This window comes from Sarcophilus harrisii, chromosome 3 (assembly GCF_902635505.1).
Source record: "Sarcophilus harrisii chromosome 3, mSarHar1.11, whole genome shotgun sequence".
Classification (NCBI taxonomy): Eukaryota; Metazoa; Chordata; class Mammalia; order Dasyuromorphia; family Dasyuridae; genus Sarcophilus; species Sarcophilus harrisii.
Window position 1 is genome coordinate 183,467,039 of NC_045428.1, and position 21,085 is coordinate 183,488,123.

A 21,085-nucleotide genomic window follows, 5' to 3' on the forward strand; every position below is an offset into this window, starting at 1 on the left:
AGGTCAAGGAGAATGACTATTGAGAACAAGCATTTGGATTTGACAATTAAGAGATAATTTTTAAGTGTGGAGAAAGCAATTTCAGTGTAATGATGTCAAAAACCAGATTTTAAACAATTAAGGGGAGAGTGAGAGGAGAGAGATTTTAGGCACCTATCATAGATGGCCTTTTCAAAGAATTTAGTTACAAAAAGGCAGAAAAATTGTGGGATGATAGTGGGTAATGGAAGAATCAAGTGAGAAGTTTGAGAGTTTTTTTTAGGATGGAGAAGACATGGGCATATTTGGAGACCACAGGAAATTATTCATTAGATGAAGAGAGATTAAAATTAAGTGATAGATGGGAATGAAAAAGAGTGCAATCTCTTAGAAGAAACAGGATAGAATAGAATGTATTGAATGAGACAACATATGAGAGAGAATGGGAGTAGAAGAAACTTTGGGAGTTTTGAGGGGGTTGTGCAAGATCTGCTTCCCAATCTAATTAACTAATCAGAGACATCATCAGGTACAGAGAGAAAGCATTTATTTAATCTCTGCGGGGAGAGGCCCAGACACAGCTGGGAGCCATCCCAACTCCTGCCATGTTCACTTGGAACCTGGCCAGCTTCCAGCTTGTCCAGGGTTTAAAAGGCAAAGGACTTGACCCTTCTCATTGGATAGACTAAAAGGACGTAACCATCCTTGACCAATAATCACCAATGCTGGCTGCCTCCCACAGGTCCACATCACTTCTTGTAGCTTCCTGTATCTCAGGTTCAAAATTCATTCCTCCAGAGAGTAAATGACCTCCCCCGAGGTCCCAAGTCTGGAAACGGGGATCATGTGACTCAATACTGAGAAATACCTCATCTAATCAGTCTCATTCAGAGGGAATGAAAAAGCCATTATGGAGAATGGGAGAGCGAGTTGAAATGGGAAGTATAGTAACATAGCCAAGGAGCAATGAAAGCCTTGTATGTATCAGTATATATCTACATATGTATACATAAATTTATCCTTTCTTAACTATAGTCTGCCTGGGGGTGGGGTGCAGTTGAAAGGGGAAAAAAAACAATAAGGTAAAAATAGTGTGCAGCACAAAACAAAAGCACAATTCACAAGGAAGTAAAGAAAAGATGGATACTTATGAATATAATTTCGTATACATTTTCTTAAACTGGCAATTTGTTATATATTTTGAATCTTCCCTGATGTTCTGCTAGGCACATGACAATGTTCTCTTTTGTTTTATTTTGCATTGTATTCTTTTCATTTTTTTTTCTTATTTGATTAAAAAAAAGAAAAAATAAAGAAATAAATGGCTCCTAGCCTTTTGAGAAAGAATGGGATTCCTTCTTCAGTAAATAGGAACAAAAAGGAAACATTAGATTTTTGTTTGATTTTTTTAATAGGTTTGCTTTTGACAAGTGAGTTTTGAACCTCTAAAACATTTTAATTTAAAGGCTTCAGTTCTTGGATTCTGAGGTGGTTTCACAGCATTCCCTTGAGCAACTTATATAAAGACATAAAGGAAGCTAAGAGAAAGCAAAATAATGCACATCTGTGCAGAATTTTGCTCAGAGAGATATTTTAAATTTAAGTAATTCTATTAACAGTTCAAAGAGTCTGTTAGCTACTCTTGCTTATTTGGTTTTTTTTTTTTCTCTTGTTCCTTCTTTTATCATCAGGTGTATTTATCAAGGCATGTAGAAAGTTTCTTACTCCTTTAAAAAAATATATATATATATATATATATATATATATATAAAAGAATGAACAAGGAAGTTGGTTGACACAACTGATTTACTTCAAAAATTTACATAGCCATTGTCATTCTAATAATTTATAAATATCCCACAATTAATTACAATTTGATATTCTCTAAATGACAAAGATTAAATTAAACCCTTAAATTGAAAAAAAATTAGGAAGAAGTTTATACTAATACAGCTATAAACCTAGACAAAATACTTTCCCTCCTCTCCCAATCTCCTCTGGAAGGTTAAATCTAAAAGCACTAGGTATTTATCCTATATTCATATTTATGAAATTAGAGGCTATCTTTACATGCACATATATACCATTTCCTTTTCCTGGAACAAGATTTTAATCTTTGTTTTTGTGTCCAAGTTACTGTATTATATTCCACATGTAATATGAATATTATAAATTTTAAAAATGTCTTGGTTGAGAAAGCATCTCTCAAGATCCATCCTTTTCTAGAAGCTTGAAATTTAGCATTTGATTAGTGAAGAGGCACCACTTAAGGAACTTGATATAATCACAGTATTCCCACTGAATAGAATGAAAAATAAAGAAGGGCATTTTATCATCTATTTTTCTTGGTTCTTGTTCCATTGCTATTGCTCAATAATTATTCTATACTTTTTTTTTATCCTTGTCTAAGAAAAGAGGCTCAGCCCTAACCTTGTGTCTTTAATTTTATTACCTCTTTCCTCTTCTCTAACCTGACTTTCATACATATTGTATCTGCATCTGTTATCTAATCCTTTCTACTTACTCTTTCTCCCTTTCAAAAAAAATGCGGAATTCTTCTTTATCCTACAATACCACAACTGCCATAGCTACCTTTTCTGAAAGTTTAGAAAGTCAGCTAAACTTTCATTGACAAATATCAAGAGTAGTCTGCTACTTATAGTATCATTTTTTCATCACTTATTCATTTAACTTTTATTTCTCACTTCACTTTCCTTTCCTTTATCATTACTGAAACTGCCACTCTCTGTGATATTTAAATATATGTTTATATAATTATTTTATAACTATAGAGCAGAATACAGATTATTTTTACAGATTATTACTGTAATTATTGCTATAATAATTAGATTATTTCTGTAATCTTCAAAGACACATTATTGATTCTAAGTTCTAGTATTGTTTAGGTTCTAACATCTGCACACTCTGGCTTCTACATTCTCTTTTTTTTTTTTGTCTTTTAAAAAATAATAGTATAAGGCAGCAGTTACTAAAACTATCTGGTATTGGCTAAGAAATAGATTAGTTGATCAATGGAATAGGTTAGGTTCAAAGAACAAAACAGCCAATAACCTTAATTATCTAGTGTTTGACAAACCCAAAGACCCCAGTTTTGGGGATAAGAATGCATTATTTGACAAAAATTGCTGGGAAAATTGAAAATTAGTATGGCAGAAACTAGGCATTGACCCACACTTAACACCGTACACCAAGATAAGGTCAAAATGGGTTCATGATCTAGGCATAAAGAATGAGATCATAAATAAATTGGAAGAGCATAGGATAGTTTACCTCTCAGACCTGTGGAAGAGGAAGGAATTTATGACCAAAGAAGAACTAGAGATCACTATTGACTACAAAATAGAAAATTTTGACTATATCAAATTGAAAAGTTTTTGTACAAACAAAACTAATGCAGGCAAGATTAGAAGGGAAACAATAAACTGGGAAAACATTTTTACAGTAAAAGGTTCTGATAAAGGACTCATTTCCAAAATATATAGAGAATTGACTCTAATTTATAAGAAATCAAGCCATTCTCCAATTAATAAATGGTCAAAGGATATGAACAGACAATTTTCAGATGATGAAAATAAAACTATTACTACTCATATGAAAGAGTGTTCCAAATCACTATTGATCAGAGAAATACAAATTAAGACAACTCTGAGATACCACTATACACCTGTCAGATTGGCCAGAATGACAGGGAAAGATAATGCAGAATGTTGGAGGGGATGTGGGAAAACAGGGACACTGATACATTGTTGGTGGAATTGTGAATACATCCAGCCATTCTGGAGAGCAATTTGGAACTATGCTCAAAAAGTTATCAAACTGTGCATACCCTTTGATCCAGCAGTGTCTCTACTGGGCTTATACCCCAAAGAGATACTAAAAAAGGGAAAGGGACCTGTATGTGCCAAAATGTTTGTGGCAGCCCTGTTTGTAGTGGCCAGAAGCTGGAAAATGAATGGATGCCCATCAATTGGAGAATGGTTGAGTAAATTGTGGTATATGAATGTTATGGAATATTATTGTTCTGTAAGAAATGACCAACAGGACGAATACAGAGAGGATTGGTGAGACTTACATGAACTGATGCTGAGCGAAATGAGCAGAACCAGGAAATCATTATATACCTCAACAGCGATACTGTATGAGGATGTATTCTGAAGGAAGTGGATTTCTTCGACAAAGACAAGATCTAACTTAGTTTCAATTGATCAAGGATGGACAAAAGCAGCTACATCCAAAGAAAGAACACTAGGAAATGAATGTAAACTGCTTGCATTTTTGTTCTTCTTCCCAGGTTATTTACACCTTCTAAATCCAATTCTCCCTGAGCAACAAGAAAACTGTTTGGTTCTGCACACATATATTGTATCCAAGATCTACCGTAATCTATTTAACATGTGTAGGATTGCTTGCCATCTTTGGGGAGAAGGCGGAGGGAGGGAGGGGAAAAATCAGAACAGAAGTGAGTGCAAGGGATAATGTTGTAAAAAATTACCCTGGCATGGGTTCTGTCAATAAAAAGTTGTTTAATAAAAAAATAGCTTTTTTAAAGTTTTCAAACTACATGGAAAGATAGTTTTCAACATTCACATTGCACAATCTTGCATTCCAAATTTTTCTTCCTCCCTGCTGCTCTTCCCCCTATCCTAGACAGCAAGTAATCCACTCTCAATTAAACATGTGAAATTTTTCTATATAATGAGGTGTGAGAATTGAGGGTAAGAAATTCTCTAACAGCAAAGGGATCCCCCTTAGCCAATGGCAAGCTTTGTGAAAGAATTTGCAAACCCCATGAATACAGGCCAGAGGTTTGTGTCAGGTATAGGTTTATTTACACTAAGAAAACAGCTTTTGTAGTGGCCAAACTCCTGTTAGGAATTAGCAAAGGTAGATTGACAGACTAGGTTTTATCAGGATTGTCCTGGCTGGAGCTGGGGAGCAGTGTGACTGAGATTTCCAATTAAATGAGATTATTTATCTGGGAGTTATCTTCATGGATGTGTGTGACCCCTCCCAGAGGTTCGTAGGTTTTAAGAGTCAGGAGCACCCTTCCCCCTAAGATTAAAGGGGACACCGTATATATCATAAACATATATCCACATTTGTCATGCTGCATGAGAAAAATCATATCAAAAGGGGAAAAAAAAACAAGCAAACAAACAAGTCTCTTTAACTCTTTCTCTTTGGATGCAGATGGCTCTTTCCATCACAAATCTATTGGAATTGCTTCTTTATCTATAGAATTTCATTGAACTTATTTTTCCTTATATACTCTGTAATCTCTGCACATTTTCCTCTCAGATTCTCAGAAAGGAGCTAGTCTGCTATCTCCCTACCTTTGCACTGACTATATCCAATGCCTGAAATGTACTCCCTCCTCATTTCTACTTCCTTGAATTCCTTACTTTCTTCAGTATGCAGCTCCAATATGATGTTTTATATGCAGCCTTTGCTAATCCTCTCCCCAGATACTATTGTCCTTATATTTAAGTAGTTTGCACTTATTTATATTTATTATTCATGTACACCTAATTTCTTCCCCAATAGAATGTAAGCTTCTTTATTAATAGTACTTTTTGTTCTCAGTACAGAACACAGTGACCAGTACATAGCCAGGTATTTAATAAATGATCATTGATTCGCACTGTATGCAGGAAGATTATGGTCTTTTAAGCTAAGGTCTTTAACAGGTCTCAGTTTGACTGGTGGAATACTCATTCAGTGATCTAGTCTAAGTAAGAATTGAGCCAAAGCATGGCTTCTTTTACCTACTCAAAATAAAAACCAGTCTGGAAGAGAAAGACCTTCAGGGTTTCTGCACAAAACAAGCAGTTGCTATTTATATCTCTCTGAGTCACTCTGGATCCAATGACCAAATTGGGGCTTGGCCTAAGACCTGTCTTTGGCCAAATCAATGAGAGGCAGAGTGGTTTGGATTTAAGGCATGGTTGTTAAGAAAGAAATATAGTAAATAAACCTCAAGTTGGACCCGCAGAAGGAACTATCTGGTCTATCATCATTTTTCTTAAAGGACCATGAAGTCTCGGGAAGCTCTCTCTAAAACTGATTTTTTTGCCTTCTTTTTTCATCTGTAGTTCCATCAGTCTAATGAAGCTCATAGACATCCCCCATACAGAAAAAAATTAAATAAATTAAAATATGCTAAATTTCAGTTGGAAATACATTTTCTCCATTTTACATCTAAGTTTAGATTTTCCCCATCTAAGAATCCCTAATCCAGGAGATCTAATAAATTATTCAACTCTGGAATCTGTTTAAATTTTGAGGATTCAAATCCTACCCCTCTGCCTAAACTTTATATAGATCTTTGGGATTAAGGAACATTTTTTTTTAAACTGCTTTGAATATGTATTCCTTTTCTCATGTGTTTCTGTTGTAAATTGGTATTCCTACTTCTGGGGGCAGAAATCTCCTCTCTCAACCTTTCTTGCAATACACTGGAGGAATGCAGAATAACAAAGTTTTGGGGGAGTCCTAGAGAATGAGAATTTTTGATCAGCTCAATTTGATAGTGAATTATTAGGTGCAGCTGATACTCAGTCAGCCAATAATATCATTATATTATGTGATATAATGATATAATTGTGTGATATCATTATATTATACTTCATTTAATATTGCCATTTTATAATAAGCTTCCATTTTTATATATAATCTCATCCACCCATCCTCATTCTATCCTTCATATTTTGCCTTCCTTACCCCAGATCTTACTCAAGAGCAAAAAAAAGGTAGAATATACACTGTCTTAAAACTCCAGAGTATATGATGAGGTCTAGATATAGGGTACCTAAATGAAATTAGGGTTTAGTTGAGGTCTAGTGGCAGGTTTAGGGTACAGGGACTCAAATAGAGGCCCCCTACAACCCCCTTGGATTTGGCGCAAGGATACAGTGGTAAATGAGGTCTAGTAGCGGTGTAAGTCCCCAATAAAAGCATTTATCGGCCCGAAAAGCTAGATTGATAAAAGAGGTTTATTATGGGGTTTGGAAGTAAGGAGATAGGTGAGGGTAGAGATAAGAAGAGCACCAGACAGAGGGTCTAGTGGACAGAGGGTCCTGACATGGCTGGCATGTTTGGGACCTCTGCAAAGAGGGGGTCCCAGCTTGGCCCTTTTATAATGGGAGATTTAGCGAGAGGGGCCTGTGCATGTAGCCCTGAGCTGGCTCAGATCCAGATGGGGTCTGGGACAGGTCCAGATCTTCTATTGGAATTCAAAGGGACCAGAATTTGTGAATCAAAAGGTAATTACATTAACTGGGGGGGGAGAGGGGGAGGGGTTGGGAATCAGAAAGATAGGAATCTTAAAGGGACCACATCCAAATCCTATATACTGTCTTGAAACTCCATGGCCAACCACCGGCTAAATAATTAGGAAGTCTCTGTTCCCTCCCTTAGAATTCAACAAACTTCTCCCAAATCAAATTACTAATTGGTTGTAAATTCAAGTGGCTATATGTTTTCTATATACTAAGAGTATACCAGGAAAGTGGCTCATATTATCTACTTGCCTCACAGAGACTTCTCTTCTACCATGCTTCTTTATCCCATGGCTTACAAAAAAATGATGAAATGGGGTGGCAAGCTATTGTTTTTTTTGTTTGTTTGTTTGTTTTGTTTTGTTTCGTTTTGTTTTCTGTTTTTTTTTTATCTTCTTGTACCTTAAATTGCAAGCAAGGATGCATTTTTATGTACCTATATACTACCAGTTTCATCCAAATAATGACCTATAATCTCATTAATCTGGCTAAGAGAAATCAAATACAGAAGAAACTTCACTGATCCTCTTATGTTCCTGTTCACCAAATTCATAAGGTTCTTTTTCAATTTGATATCATAATCACATATGGATGACAAGTGATGAAAGTATTTCCACATTCAAAGGACTTTATAATTTTTATGAATGTCAACTCAAGCTCATTATCTTTGTCTCACAGCTAACTTTTCTTCCTAATCTCTCTATTTTGTCAATAGCTCCACCATATTTTTCCAATCATCTATATGGATAATGATAATAATATGAACATTTATGTAGCTCTTACTGTGTGTCAGGTATTGTAAACTATTTTTTTACAAATATTATCTTCATAAGAAGGCACATTGAAGTTAAATAACTTGTCTAGTTTCATACAGTAGTGAATGTCCAAGGTGAAATTTGAACTGAGGTCTTTCTACTGAAGACCCAGATTAGAAATCTATTAGAAGAAACTAGGTAAAATAGAATAGTTTCAAGTGGGTAAGCAAAGCATACAAGGGAATTATGTAAATAATTATTAGACTTTACAACTAAGGAAGCAAAGATGACAGTGAGATTTTTTTGGGGGGTATAGATGATTGGAAAAATATTAACATTGGACTCAGTTCTGAGATCATAAGTTTAATGATCTTAGCTATGATTCTTTAAGAATATTTGACTACTCTGGATTATCTGAGAGAAACATTAGTAGAGATAAAATCTGATTCCACTGGATTTTTACTGTAATATATTCTTTGAAAATTTCTAAGTATAGACAGTATTGTATGGGTCAGTCAGTTCTGTGGAAATCAAGCCATTATCATGATTTACTATGTTCTCAATGTGCATAGAGCTTTTTTGGGGGTGTGGTGCCAAGTTACAAAGAAAATGTTGAGATATAGCGCCTGCCCTTTAGGAAATCTGCCTAATTCAACTGCCTGATGGTTATTTTGCTCCTGGAGACATTTTAGGATATGTGGGTGACCTTGATAAAATGGCATGTGTTAAGAAAACTCTTTAAACAGTACAGGATACCCACCAGTAATATCCAGCTGGAAAGTGATTGATAGAAAAATTTCTGAGGCAGCAAAAGCACACTTTCATTATGGTGTCAGTCAGGTAGAGATCTCCCCTGATTTAAGCCTAAATGAATAAATATTCTTTCAGACCAATTAATCTAAAAGTAGAGAGATAAATGAATACCTATCATTATTCCATATGATCTAAGAAATTTCTTTAAAGCATGTTGATAGAAAATTGATGATTGAGCTTTCCTAAAAGAAATGTCACTTTTGAATCCAGGCAGAGACAAAATCTGCAGTGGAGAAAAGAATTATTAAGGCAGAGGAAAGGGTCATTATCTGTAATGAAGGGCCAACACAGAAACTGATTCTCACTCAGAAGGTGAGCTTGATCTTTGGCCAAATCAGAGCCATATGCCACAGATGCCATCTGGACTTAGAAATTCTGTTTTAAATTCTGGTAAATGAATTTTATTTAATTTGTAGGAAGTACTTAGATTTCAAGGCAAATATGGAACCTGTATATATTTTTCTTTATAACTTGTGTTATTGAAAAAAACTCACACCGTACCATTTAGGAAATACCATTTCAAAAGAAGCTAATGTGCACAGTGACACAGTGCATGATAACCTTATCAGTTCTAAATTCTTCATATTTGTTCAAATGTGCACAATATGTTGATATTTTTTCTGTATTCTGTTTGGAGGGGAAAGTTCTATATTCACTGAAGGAAAAAGAATCACATTTATCAAAATTTGCATTATTAAAAATATGAAAACTCACAGATTTACAATATTTATGGTACCTGATCCCTTGCAATGTTATGTTCTCATTTCTATTAGAGTACTTTTACCCATCAGTTGGCTTGTAGCAGAATTCCTTTTTATTTCCTCTTTGTTTCTGAATATGATCTTCCATTTCCCAATCTCCTACCTGGTTCAAGCTACTTCTTTCTTTTCTCCCGTTTTCTGACCTGCCCCCATCTCCTTTAGGTGTCTCTTTAAATATATTGCTCTAAATATTTTTCCCAATCCAAGTCTGGAAAATGAGTTTCTGCTTTTGATGGTAATGGGAAAATACTCTTAAAATACTCTAAAAGGTGCTTTAGCAGGATACAAATCATACTGTGTGTGATAGAGTCCATCATTTCATAATCAAGCTCTGCCTGGACTTCATGATATATGCAAACCCTTTCCTCCAAAAGTATATTAAAGTTTGTAACTAATGCAGTTCACGATATCTTTAGTAATTTGAAGTTCATTCTGTATTTACAGACTCCATTGCACTTTATATGCAAATGACTCATTATACTTTAGAAAAGCAGTATGTTAATTTGATTAATTTCTTACCTTATTTAAATCTTATAAAATGTCACCTGCCATTCAATCTACATACCAGTTATAACAAAACAACAAACATTACAAAGAGCTGAAGCATTAAATTTCCTCTAATCAGAAGGTAGATATGACAGGTTTCACTTTATGCACAGACAGTTGCTGAGTGTTTTGTAAATTTGCAGTTCCTCCACTAACACACATGCCTCCCTAGACTCTCTTCCCAAACTCTTTAGAATAAAAATCTTTGTTTTAAACTAGGTAACTGATAATCTTCTCTGAGTTGAACATTCCATTTATTTAGATGCAAAGTTGTGCATTTTATGCTAGTTTCTGTATTAAACAATTCCTGCTTATAAGGTAGAAGTAAAATTATACATAAAACATTTTTTTTCAAGTGTATTTTGTGGCAACTTCTTGTATCTGACATGATGCTATCCCCTTTGAAGGAGTTTTGTTTCCTCTTGTAGTTGCCTCTGGTCATGGGGAATGATAATGATAATGATGTTGTCTACCCCTGTGATGCTTAGTGCTATATATCTTCCTGGGAGGATGCCAGATTTCCTTTATTCAAAGCAGCTTCCTTTCCCTCTGTCCACTGATTCCAAGCTTTAAAGAAAAAGGAAATGTAAACATGTCACTGCAGGGGGAAAGGAAATAACCTGGAGCAGGTGAAGGGTAACTAATATAGCTAAACAGCAATAACATTCCTTAGTTTCCTGTGAACTACCTAATAGTTTCTGTATGAACTGGGGAGGGAGGGCATTACTTTTTAAAATTATAATAGTAATAATTAATATTAGTAACATTAGTATAATTCTACTAGTTCTTGTAATACTTAATGGAGTACTTTACATAAATAAACTTATTTTATCCTCACAATATGATGATAGCTCCTATCAGTATTATTATCCCTGTCTTATATATAAGACAATAAAGACTTGAGAATAGGGAAATGACTTTCCCTGTTTATGCCTCGACTCAATTTAACACTCATTGAATGCTAGCTAGCAAAATGCATAAAAAGGTAAGTCTAGGGTCAGGAAGGCTAGAATTCAAATCTGGATTTTTATTCCAGCTGTGTGACTCACTCAATTTCTATTAGTCTTAATTCCTTCATCTCTAAAACTAGAAAAATAAAAGCACCTACTTCCCACACTTGGATCAAATGAGGTAATAAAGTGGTTACCAGAAGGCCAGGCTACATAAATAAAAATAAATACTCCTTCCCCTTCCCCTTCTTTATGATGTTAAAGGTACTGAGCTAGGACCTGGGAATACAAAGACAAATTTATGTGTGTGCGTGTGTGTATATATATGTGTGTGTGTGTGTGTGTATGTATATGTGTTTATAAACACACATATGCATCCTCTATCTTTAGCTCAGTGCATTATATATACATGTACCTTCATGAAGCTTACTTTATACAGCATATGAGATAAATTATGTACACAGATAAGCAGATAACAAGATAGATTGAAGTGGGAGAGAGCATTCACCATTGGGTGGATTTGGAGTTGGTGATACCAGAACCAACCTTTGTAAAGAGGTAGAGATGAATGCATCCCATGAATGAAGGGGTGGTGGTGAGAATGCACTGAGTTAAAGATAGAAGAATATACTTGAGGAAAGAAATAGTCCCATTTGTTGGAAACTGAGTTTGGGAAGAGAATTCATATGATATAATAATGAAAAAGTAGGAACAAAACTGTGAAACATCTAAAGAGTTATAAAATAATACATGTATGATCCAGCAATACCATTACTAGGTTTGTATACCAAAACAATTTTATACATACACACCCTCACCTATACCTATAACTACACACATATATGAAAAGTACTTATTTGTGTTTGTTGAATTAATTCAATCATGTTTAACTCTCCATGACACGATTTAGGGTTTTCTTGGCAAAAGAGTGATTTGCTATTTCCTTCTCCAATTCATATTAGACATTTAGAGAGAAACTGAGGCAAACAGGTATGTTGTCCAGAGTCACAGAACTTAGTAAGTGTTTGAAGCTAGATTTAGACTCAGGTCTTCCTGATTCTAGAGCAAGTGCCATATTCACTGAGCCACCTAGTTCCTTAAAAGAACCTATATGTACAAAAATTTTCATAGCACCTCTTTTTGTAGGGACAAAGATTTAGAAATTCAAGGGATACCTATCAATTGGAGAATTGTGGTATATTATTGTGATAGAATGCTATTATGCTATAAGAAATGATGAGTAGGTTGCTTTCAGAAAAACTTGGAAAGACTTATACGACCTGATGCAAAGTGAAGTGAACAGAACTAGGAGAACAGCGTACATAGTAACATCAATAGCATAGAGTGGTCAATTGTAAATCGACTTAGCTGTTCTCAGCAATGCAATAATTCAGGACAATTGAAAAAGATTTAAGATGAAAAATGCTAATCCATGTCAGAAGAAAAAAAAATTGATGTAGTTGGAATGCAGATTGAAGCACATTTTTTTCCTTGCATTTTTGAGGGAGGAGCAATTCATTATATGAATAGAATGTCTTTTGCATGATTGGACATGTAAAAATTTGCCTTCTCAATGAGGGATTGAGGAGAGAAGGAGAGATAATTTGGAACTCATTTTAAAATGAATATTAAAAGTGTATTTACATGGACTTGGAAGAAAAATAGTTTTAAAAAGGCAAAAGGAGAAAGTATTGGACTTCTGGGGGCGGAGTCAAGATGGTGGAAACAACACATGTTTCTCTCTGACCGTCTCTATAATTCTCACAATAGTTAAGAAATCCAGCCTCTGAATTACCTCTGGACTGACAGAACCCACAAATATTGGGAGTGCAACAAATTATCAGCAGAAGATAATTTCAAAGATCATCCAAAAAGGTCTGTTTCAATTGGAAACAGGAGGGAGGCAGCCAGCACAACCAGCTGAGTACAAACGCCAGGGCAGAAAGCTCAGAGTCCTGGGGCATTGCTGATTCCACAGGCATTGCAGACTCCACTGCAGACTCCATGTGGCAGAAAATCTATAGGGAGGAATCTGCAGACATCTAGAGCAGTATTGTCTACTCTGCCCTGGTAGCAAGTCAGTAGATTAGCAGAGAAGTTATAAAACATCCAACACAAGCACAAAAGATCAATAGAAAACCCCAAAATGACAGAATCTCATGGGACCTGACCATGCCCATATAGCACCTGGAGTGAATCAACACTGACCCAGTGCAGCTGCTACTGTTTGAAAAACCTGCTCCACCCTAAAGGCAGATCTTAATTTAAAATAAATAAATTAAAAAAAGTAAAGAGCACTCTAACAATTGACAGCTTTTATGGTGAAAGAGAAGAACAGACTTCAAACCCTGAGGAGACTAAAAGCAGATTGTCTCCAGATGAAGCCACAAAAGGTGATATCTAACCTGGTTCCCACCACACAAGGCTCTCCTAGAAGAAATTTAAAAGAACCTTAAAAGTTAAAAGAAAATTAGGGAAAGGAAATGAAAAATTTGCTGGAGGGTCTGGAAAAGGCAACATAGAAACTATCTGAAGAAAACTCATTACATAAAAAGACTTATTAAAATGGAAAAAGCATATAACTTATTAAAAGATAAATTTGATAAAATGAAAAAAGAAAACAACTCCCAGAAAATTAGAATTTGTGAAATGGAAAAAAGAAAATAACTCTTTAAAAAACAGAATTTTGTGAACTGGAGAAAAATACCATATAACAAAACAACTCATTCAAAAATTCAATTGGACAAATACAAAAATTGTTTTTAAAAAGGAAATGAAGAAAATAACACACTAAAACTCAGAATTGAACAAATGGAAATATGACTCAACAAGACAATAAGAATTAGCCAAGCAAAACCAAAAAAATAAAAAAATAGAAAAAAAATGTAAAAAACTGATGGAAAAAACAACTGAACTTGGAAAATATATCTAGGACAGACAATCTAAGGATTATTGGATTCCCTGAAATATATGATTAAAAAAATAAGCCTAGATACCATCTTTCAGGAAATCATCAAAGAGAACAGCCTGGATATCATAGAAACAGAAGGTAAAATGACCATTAAAAGAATTCACCAAACGCCTTCTGAAAGAGACCCCAAAATTAAAACCCCAGGGAATATCGTGGCTAAATTTGAAAACTATTGGACCAAGATAAAAATATTACAAGCAGCCAGAAAGAACAATTCAAATACCAAGGAGGCATAATAAGGATTACTAAGGACCTAACGGCTTCCACTTAAAGGATCGAAAGGCCTGGAATCTGATATTCCAAAAATCGAAGGCTGTTGGAATGCAGCCAAGAATAAATTACCCTGCTAAACTGAGCATTTTCTTTCAGGGAAGAAGATGGACATTCAATGAAACTGGTAAATCCCATGTATTTTTGATGAAAAGACAAGAGCTAAACAAAAAATTTGATCTCCAAATATAGAACTCAAGAGAAGCACAAAAAGGTAAAAGGAAAAAAAAAACTCTTGAGAACAGTATTTCTCTTATGGAGATAAATTGAGAGTACATGTATAATGATTTTACTGTTATAATATAAAAAAGAAACTAGAGATGTAAAGAGGATTCTAACAGGAAAAAGGGGAAAGTGGAGGTAAAATGAGGGAAATTACATCTCAGGAAGAGGCAAAGGAAGCATATTATAATTGAGGGAAAGAAGAGAGGGTGAGGAATATTGTGTGAATCTTACTCCCATCAGATTTGGCCCACAGAAAGATTATTAGATATAGTTGGTTTCACCGAGAAAAATCTCTCATCTTACAGAAAAATGGGAGAGGAAAGGAAAAAAGGGAAGGGGTAGGCTAAATAGAAAGAAAAAGAGAAATGGTCAGGGAAAGATATAAGAACACGGGAGGATCACTAAGGGGGGGGGTACTGCTTAAGACAAGCAGTTGTCATAAGATAAATACTGGGGAGAAAGGAAAAGGAAAAAGGAAAAAGAAAAGTATAATTTCGGGTTAATAAAATGGCAGGAAATACAGAATTAGTAGTTCTAAGCATAAATCTGAACGGGATGGACTCTGCCATAAAACATAAGTGTATAGCAGACTGGATTAAAAAATAGAATCCTACAATATGTTGTTTACAAGAAACACATTTAAAACAGGGTGATACATACAGAGTAAAGGTAAAAGGCTGGAGCAGAATCTATTATGCTTCAAGTGAAATAAAAAAAGGAGGGGTAGCGATCCTGATCTCAGATCAAGCAAAAACAAAAATTGATCTAATTAAAAGATAAGGAAGTAAACTATATCTTGCAAAAGGGTAACATAGATAATGAAGCAATATCAATATATTTTTGAATCCATATACTTTTTTTATTATAGTTTTTTTTATTTACAAGTTACATGCATGGGTAATTTTACAATATTGACAATTGTCAAAACTTTTGTTCCAACTTTTCCCCTCATTTCCCTCACACCCTCCCCCAGATGGCAGGGTTGGCTAATACATGTTAAATATGTTAAAGTATAAATTAAATACAATTTAAGTATACCTGTCAAATTGGCTAAGATGACAGGAAAAGATAATGTTGCAGGGGATGTGGTAAAACTGGGAAACTGATAATTGTTGGTGGAACTGTGAACACATCCAGCCATTCTGGAGAACAATTTGGAACTCTGCTCAAAAAGTTATCAAACTGTGCATACCCTTTGATTCAGCAGTGTTTCTACTGGGATTATATCCCAAAGAGATCTTAAAGGAGAGAAAGGGACCCACATGTGCAAAAATATTTGTGGCAGCCCTTTTTGTAGTACCAAGAAACTGGAAAATGAGTGGATGCCCATCAGTTGGAGAATGTCTGAATAAATTTTGGTATATGAATGTTATGGGATGCTATTGTTTTGTACGAAACCACCAGCAGGATGATTTCAGTGAGATACTTACAGGAATTGATGCAAAGTGAAATGAGCAGAACCAGGAAATCATTATACACAACAACAATAAGACTGTATGATGATCAATTCTGATGGATGTGGCTCTCTTCAACATTGAGATGATTCAAACCAGTTCCACTTGTGCAGTGATGAAAAGAACCATCTACACCCAGAAAGAGAACCCTGGGAACAGAGTGTGGAACACAACATAGCATTCTCACTCTGTTATTTGCTGCATTTTTTTTCTTTTCTCAGTTATTCTTTTTCTTCCTTCTTGATCCGATTTTTTTTGTGCAACCAGATAATTTTATAAATATGTATACGCATATTGGATCTAACATGTATTTCAACATATTTAACATGTATTGGATGGACTATCTATCAGATAGGGGAGGGGGTGGGAGGTAGAAGGGGAAAATTTGCAACAAAAGATTATGCAAGGGTCAATGTTGGAAAAATTACCTGTGTGTATGCTTTGTAAATAAAAACTTTAATAAAAAAAAAAAGGAAAACCATATTAGTTCAGGAGTGAGGTAGAGTTCTTTAGGTTCAGAAAATGCATTGTAAGGAAGAGAAATCAGTGAGTATAGATGATTCTAGAAGTCTGGCAGTAAAAGGGACAAGTGCTAAAGGTAGGAATATAAAAGCAATAGAAAGAATAGAAAAATACACAAATGAAAATTGGTTGTTGTTCATGCTCCTTATTATGCTGTTATTGCTGGTTTGGGGGTTTGCTTGTTTTTTGTTTAGGAGAAGGCTGACAATGATATTTGTGGGCATCTAGGAAGGAGTTTATAGCTCGTACATTTAAGAACTGTGGAAGGTGAGATTTGAGCTCAGATAAATTAGGCAGTTATTTTCAAGATCATTGATCTGGTCCTACCTTTTAATAAAAATTCTCCCCCATTGTCTTTGCAATCTTGAAAAATTCACTTAAGCTTTTATGAGTCTGTCTGTGCATTTGTAAAAGGGGATATTTAGACTACTTGATTTCTAAAATCCTGTCCAGCTCTAAATATATGATTCTAATGTAACAGTATGATAATAGCTTAACCAATGAACACAAAATATTTTTTTCTAAAAGTTTAAGTGAGTAATAGTGTATTTGCTAGTTATATTTTCCTCTCAACTACTAATTGAATCTTAATTTTAAATACTATGAGGTGTATATTTCCTTCTTTTGTCAAGGGTAAATCATTCCAATTTATTTTGCTTAAAATTATTTGAGAATATGATATGGTACACAGATTCTGGAATAGAAAAAAATTGTATTTTCTTTTCAGTTATCTATAGATTGATTGCTATGTAGAGTTCTTGACACTTTATCAATGAGCATTTTTACAAATGACCTTGAGTACTTTAGGATTGGGTAGGCAAACATCTGGCAATTTAATATTTTGCTGTGTGCATAAAAATTAGGGAATAAACCCCTATTAAATATGATAGATATGTTAAACTAGGTTAGTAGTTTATTTTTAATGCTCTTATACTATATTATATCTTTTAATTGATGTTTATAAATAGCATTCCTCCCTGTGGTTATAGAATATAACATTTACCAAATTTCTTTTTTGATAGAATTTACATATGGCACATCAGGATGATTAAAAGCCAGCAGTCTTTTCACAGCATGGCAAGAAATAGGATTTGATTTATCTTCATGCCTCACCTACCACTTGCTGTGACTGTACTTTTGAAATTTTAATATTCTCATTTCTCATAAGGAGTTTGTTATGTAAAATATTATGTAAATAACTTTTTAAAACTTCTATGATTTGTTTCTTGAGTTTCTATTTAATAAAAATCATTTTTGTGGTATTACAGAAGGCATATTGGGTGCTTTGGGAATGTTAATATATTTTCTCAAGGGATAATATTTAATTTAAATTAAGCAGAACTATACACATTAGAGTACTGAAATAACTAATAGTAGGACTTTTTCTAATACTTGTTAAACAGGTTTAAGAGTATTCAATGTGAGTGGAAATATATTTCATGGTCAATATTAGCTGGCTAAGTCATATAAAAATGAAAATGAGAATATTAACAACATCAAAATTACCAATTGTGGAAGAATATGTAGTCCTTCACTATTGATTAAATTGATAAAATGTTTAGAATCAGTGCAAGTTTTCATTTCAGTTGATGAAATAGATTGTTGATGCTAATAGAGTTATTATTTGTGCCAAAGTAAAAATGTGTATTTTATTAACATGTTCATGTTATATTTAACATATGTGTATGAATATACTGAAATACATGTATATATGCACATATTATATTAATATATTAAGTATAAGGTGTAGATCAGTGTTTAAAAAAAGATGCAATGAATAATATAGACTGGAAGCAATCATGCTATCAATGGTCAGTGGAAGTGAGGATTATTGAAAACAAAGTTCTCTGATAGTATGCAAAAAAAAATCCTCATGACAAAGAAGCAACAGATAAAATAGCTTTATATTCACTTTATAGGGAGCAAATAATAATCTGTATCTAGCAGATTATTACTTGCTCCCTACAAAGTGAATATTGTAACATTAATGACATCAGTGTGCCAAACTGAATTTTAACTGATCTTTAGACTTCTCTGGATTGATTTTAAGAGTTAGATACAGCCTGAAAAATAGACCACTTTTTGAAAGTTCCTCTACTGACTTACTACACGAACTGATGCTGAGTGAAATGAGCAGGATCAGGAGATCATTATATACTTCAACAACAATACTATATGATGACCAGTTCTGATGGACCTGGCCATCCTCAGCAATGAGATCAACCAAATCATTTCCAATGGAGCAGTAAGGAACTGAACCAGCTACGCCCAGAGAAAGAACTCTGGGAGATGACTAAAAACCATTACATTGAATTCCCAATCCCTATATTTATGCCCACCTGCATTTTTGATTTCCTTCACAAGCTAATTGTACAATATTTCAGAATCTGATTCTTTTTGTACAGCAAAATAACTGTTTGGTCATGTATACTTATTGTGTATCTAATTTATATTTTAATATATTTAACATCTACTGGTCATCCTGTCATCTGGGGGAGGGGGTGGGGAATAAGAGGTGAAAAATTGGAACAAGAGGTTTGGCAATTGTTAATGCTGTAAAGTTACCCATGCATATAACCTGTAAATAAAAGGCTATGAAATAAAAAATAAAAAAAGAAAAAGAAAGTCCCTCTACTACCAACCTGAGCATGAGGATTCCATTCAGCCATAATATATATTTCTCTATGGTTATTATGCAGTCATTGGGCTTAACTTCCTGACTATAAAACCAATTGACTAGATATTGAATGGCCTGAAATAGATTTCAAAATCTTTGGCTAGTTTGGCTAGTGCCAAATTGTCATGAATATAATCTTCCTTCATAGAAGATATATAAGGGCATATTTACTGATATTTAAATGATCAAGGTAATCCAAGATAGATACAGCCAACTAGCAATTTCAGATATTATACTTATCAGCACTCCTTAGAATACAGATTGTTACATGTCTAAGTAGGTGATCTGATAAGGATGTTCTTCAAAATTCTAGTCCCATGCTGAGCAAATCTTGGGTAGGCCTGTTGTTTGTCAATCTTGACACCTCTTTCATTCTTTTTAGGCAATTAATCACCTGCTGAGTCACAAAGATTTAGAATTTTTACATTTGGAGTTGTTTCTTTGATAGCTTCATCAGGATTCTATTTAAATAGTAATCCAAATAAACAATTTAAATCAGCTAATCACACCCACTTCCCCTTCTTCTACTTCACAACAGATGCTGCATGCTTGTCCCTTGGTTAAAATAAATAAATCAAGTCTGTTAAGGACACCATATCCTGAAGGAATATACTTTGTTGTATTTGGTTAAAATTAAAAGAAACATAAAACATACATAACAGAATTATCTTGAAATTAACACATTCATGCAGAAGATTTAAATTGGATTAAGGAACTACCAGAATTTGGAAACTGGAAGTATAAATGGGATGACTGATAAAAACTAGAGCTGACCCACAGGCAAGTGGAATTCTACCAGAGGATGACTGCTTTGATTAAGTTCTCCCTTTGCCAATGTTTTCATTTTTTAACCTGTAAAAAACAGATCATGCAAACAGATGGAAAGGAAGGTACAATAATACCAAGGAAGTAAATAGAATCATGATTACTTAAGGAGAGATAAATGAGAAGCAATGATTTCAAGACAAATCAGGCAAAGTAGAAAATGAGTTTAACCAAAGAGAAAATAGTACCAAGCTAAATCTGTCAACTAAAATGTATCAACCACAATGATTCATAGTCATCATCATCTATATTTTTTCTTTCTGTTTATGTGTGAAAGTGTGTGTGTGTGTGTGTGTGTGTGTGCTCTCGAGTGTGTGTGTGAGAGAGAGAGAAAGAGAGAGAGAGCGAGAGGAGAGAAAGAGAGAGAAAGAGAGAGAGACTAATGAAACAGAGAGATACACAGAGAGTTTTAAAGGAAAACTGGAGGATTTTATTTCTATTTTAATTAAAGTACAAAGACATTTTAAATGGATAAGTAAGAGACAACCAAATAGTGCTTAATACTGGAAATTTCTATAAATGCTCTTTCAGGCAAGAGCAATATAAGTGATTTGTTTTTAAATATATAAAAAAGGAATTATACTAAAAATAGCAGAAATCCATTTGGGAATCCTAGTTTTCCAAAGTCCTAAAAGCATTGCTTTGATATGGTATCAAGCAACTGGTTATTCTTTTGCAAATATTTGTTCAAAGTGAAGCACTTCAAAATTCTGGCACAGTGGTTTCATATAATTCAAGCTGCTATTTATGATTGTTTGAATTATACAGTGCAATGGATGGCAGTAATTAACCAAAAAAAATTGAAATGAATTATCCAAATAATTAAATCAGAGGGATAAGCTATAATTACATACTGAAAAGCTGCTTGTAACATTTCAGATTTCATCAAGACCAGTTTTATTTTTAGGTAAAGGAAGCAGACATAAAAAAGCAAAGAGCATTCAGGAGAGTTCAGTTCTTATCCTTGGTATATAGGATATAACTAGCTGTGTGATCTTACCAAAAGCACTTCATTTCTCTGGCCCACAATTTCTTTATA

The 21,085-nt window shown here is 34.1% G+C and overlaps 1 protein-coding gene and 1 long non-coding RNA gene across 4 annotated transcripts in view; one reads left to right on the plus strand and one right to left on the minus strand.

Annotated features, from left to right (window-relative positions):
* The window catches only part of CADM2 (cell adhesion molecule 2), a 1,401,218-nt gene that overhangs the window by 702,456 nt on the left and 677,677 nt on the right, over positions 1-21,085 (plus strand). The gene's annotated exons all lie outside the window — the stretch shown is intronic.
* The window catches only part of LOC116422973, a 136,391-nt gene continuing 125,816 nt past the window's right edge, over positions 10,511-21,085 (minus strand). The window contains exon 3 of the long non-coding RNA XR_004233463.1: positions 10,511-10,719. This is a non-coding gene — a long non-coding RNA (uncharacterized LOC116422973). The remainder of the gene's footprint in view (positions 10,720-21,085) is intronic.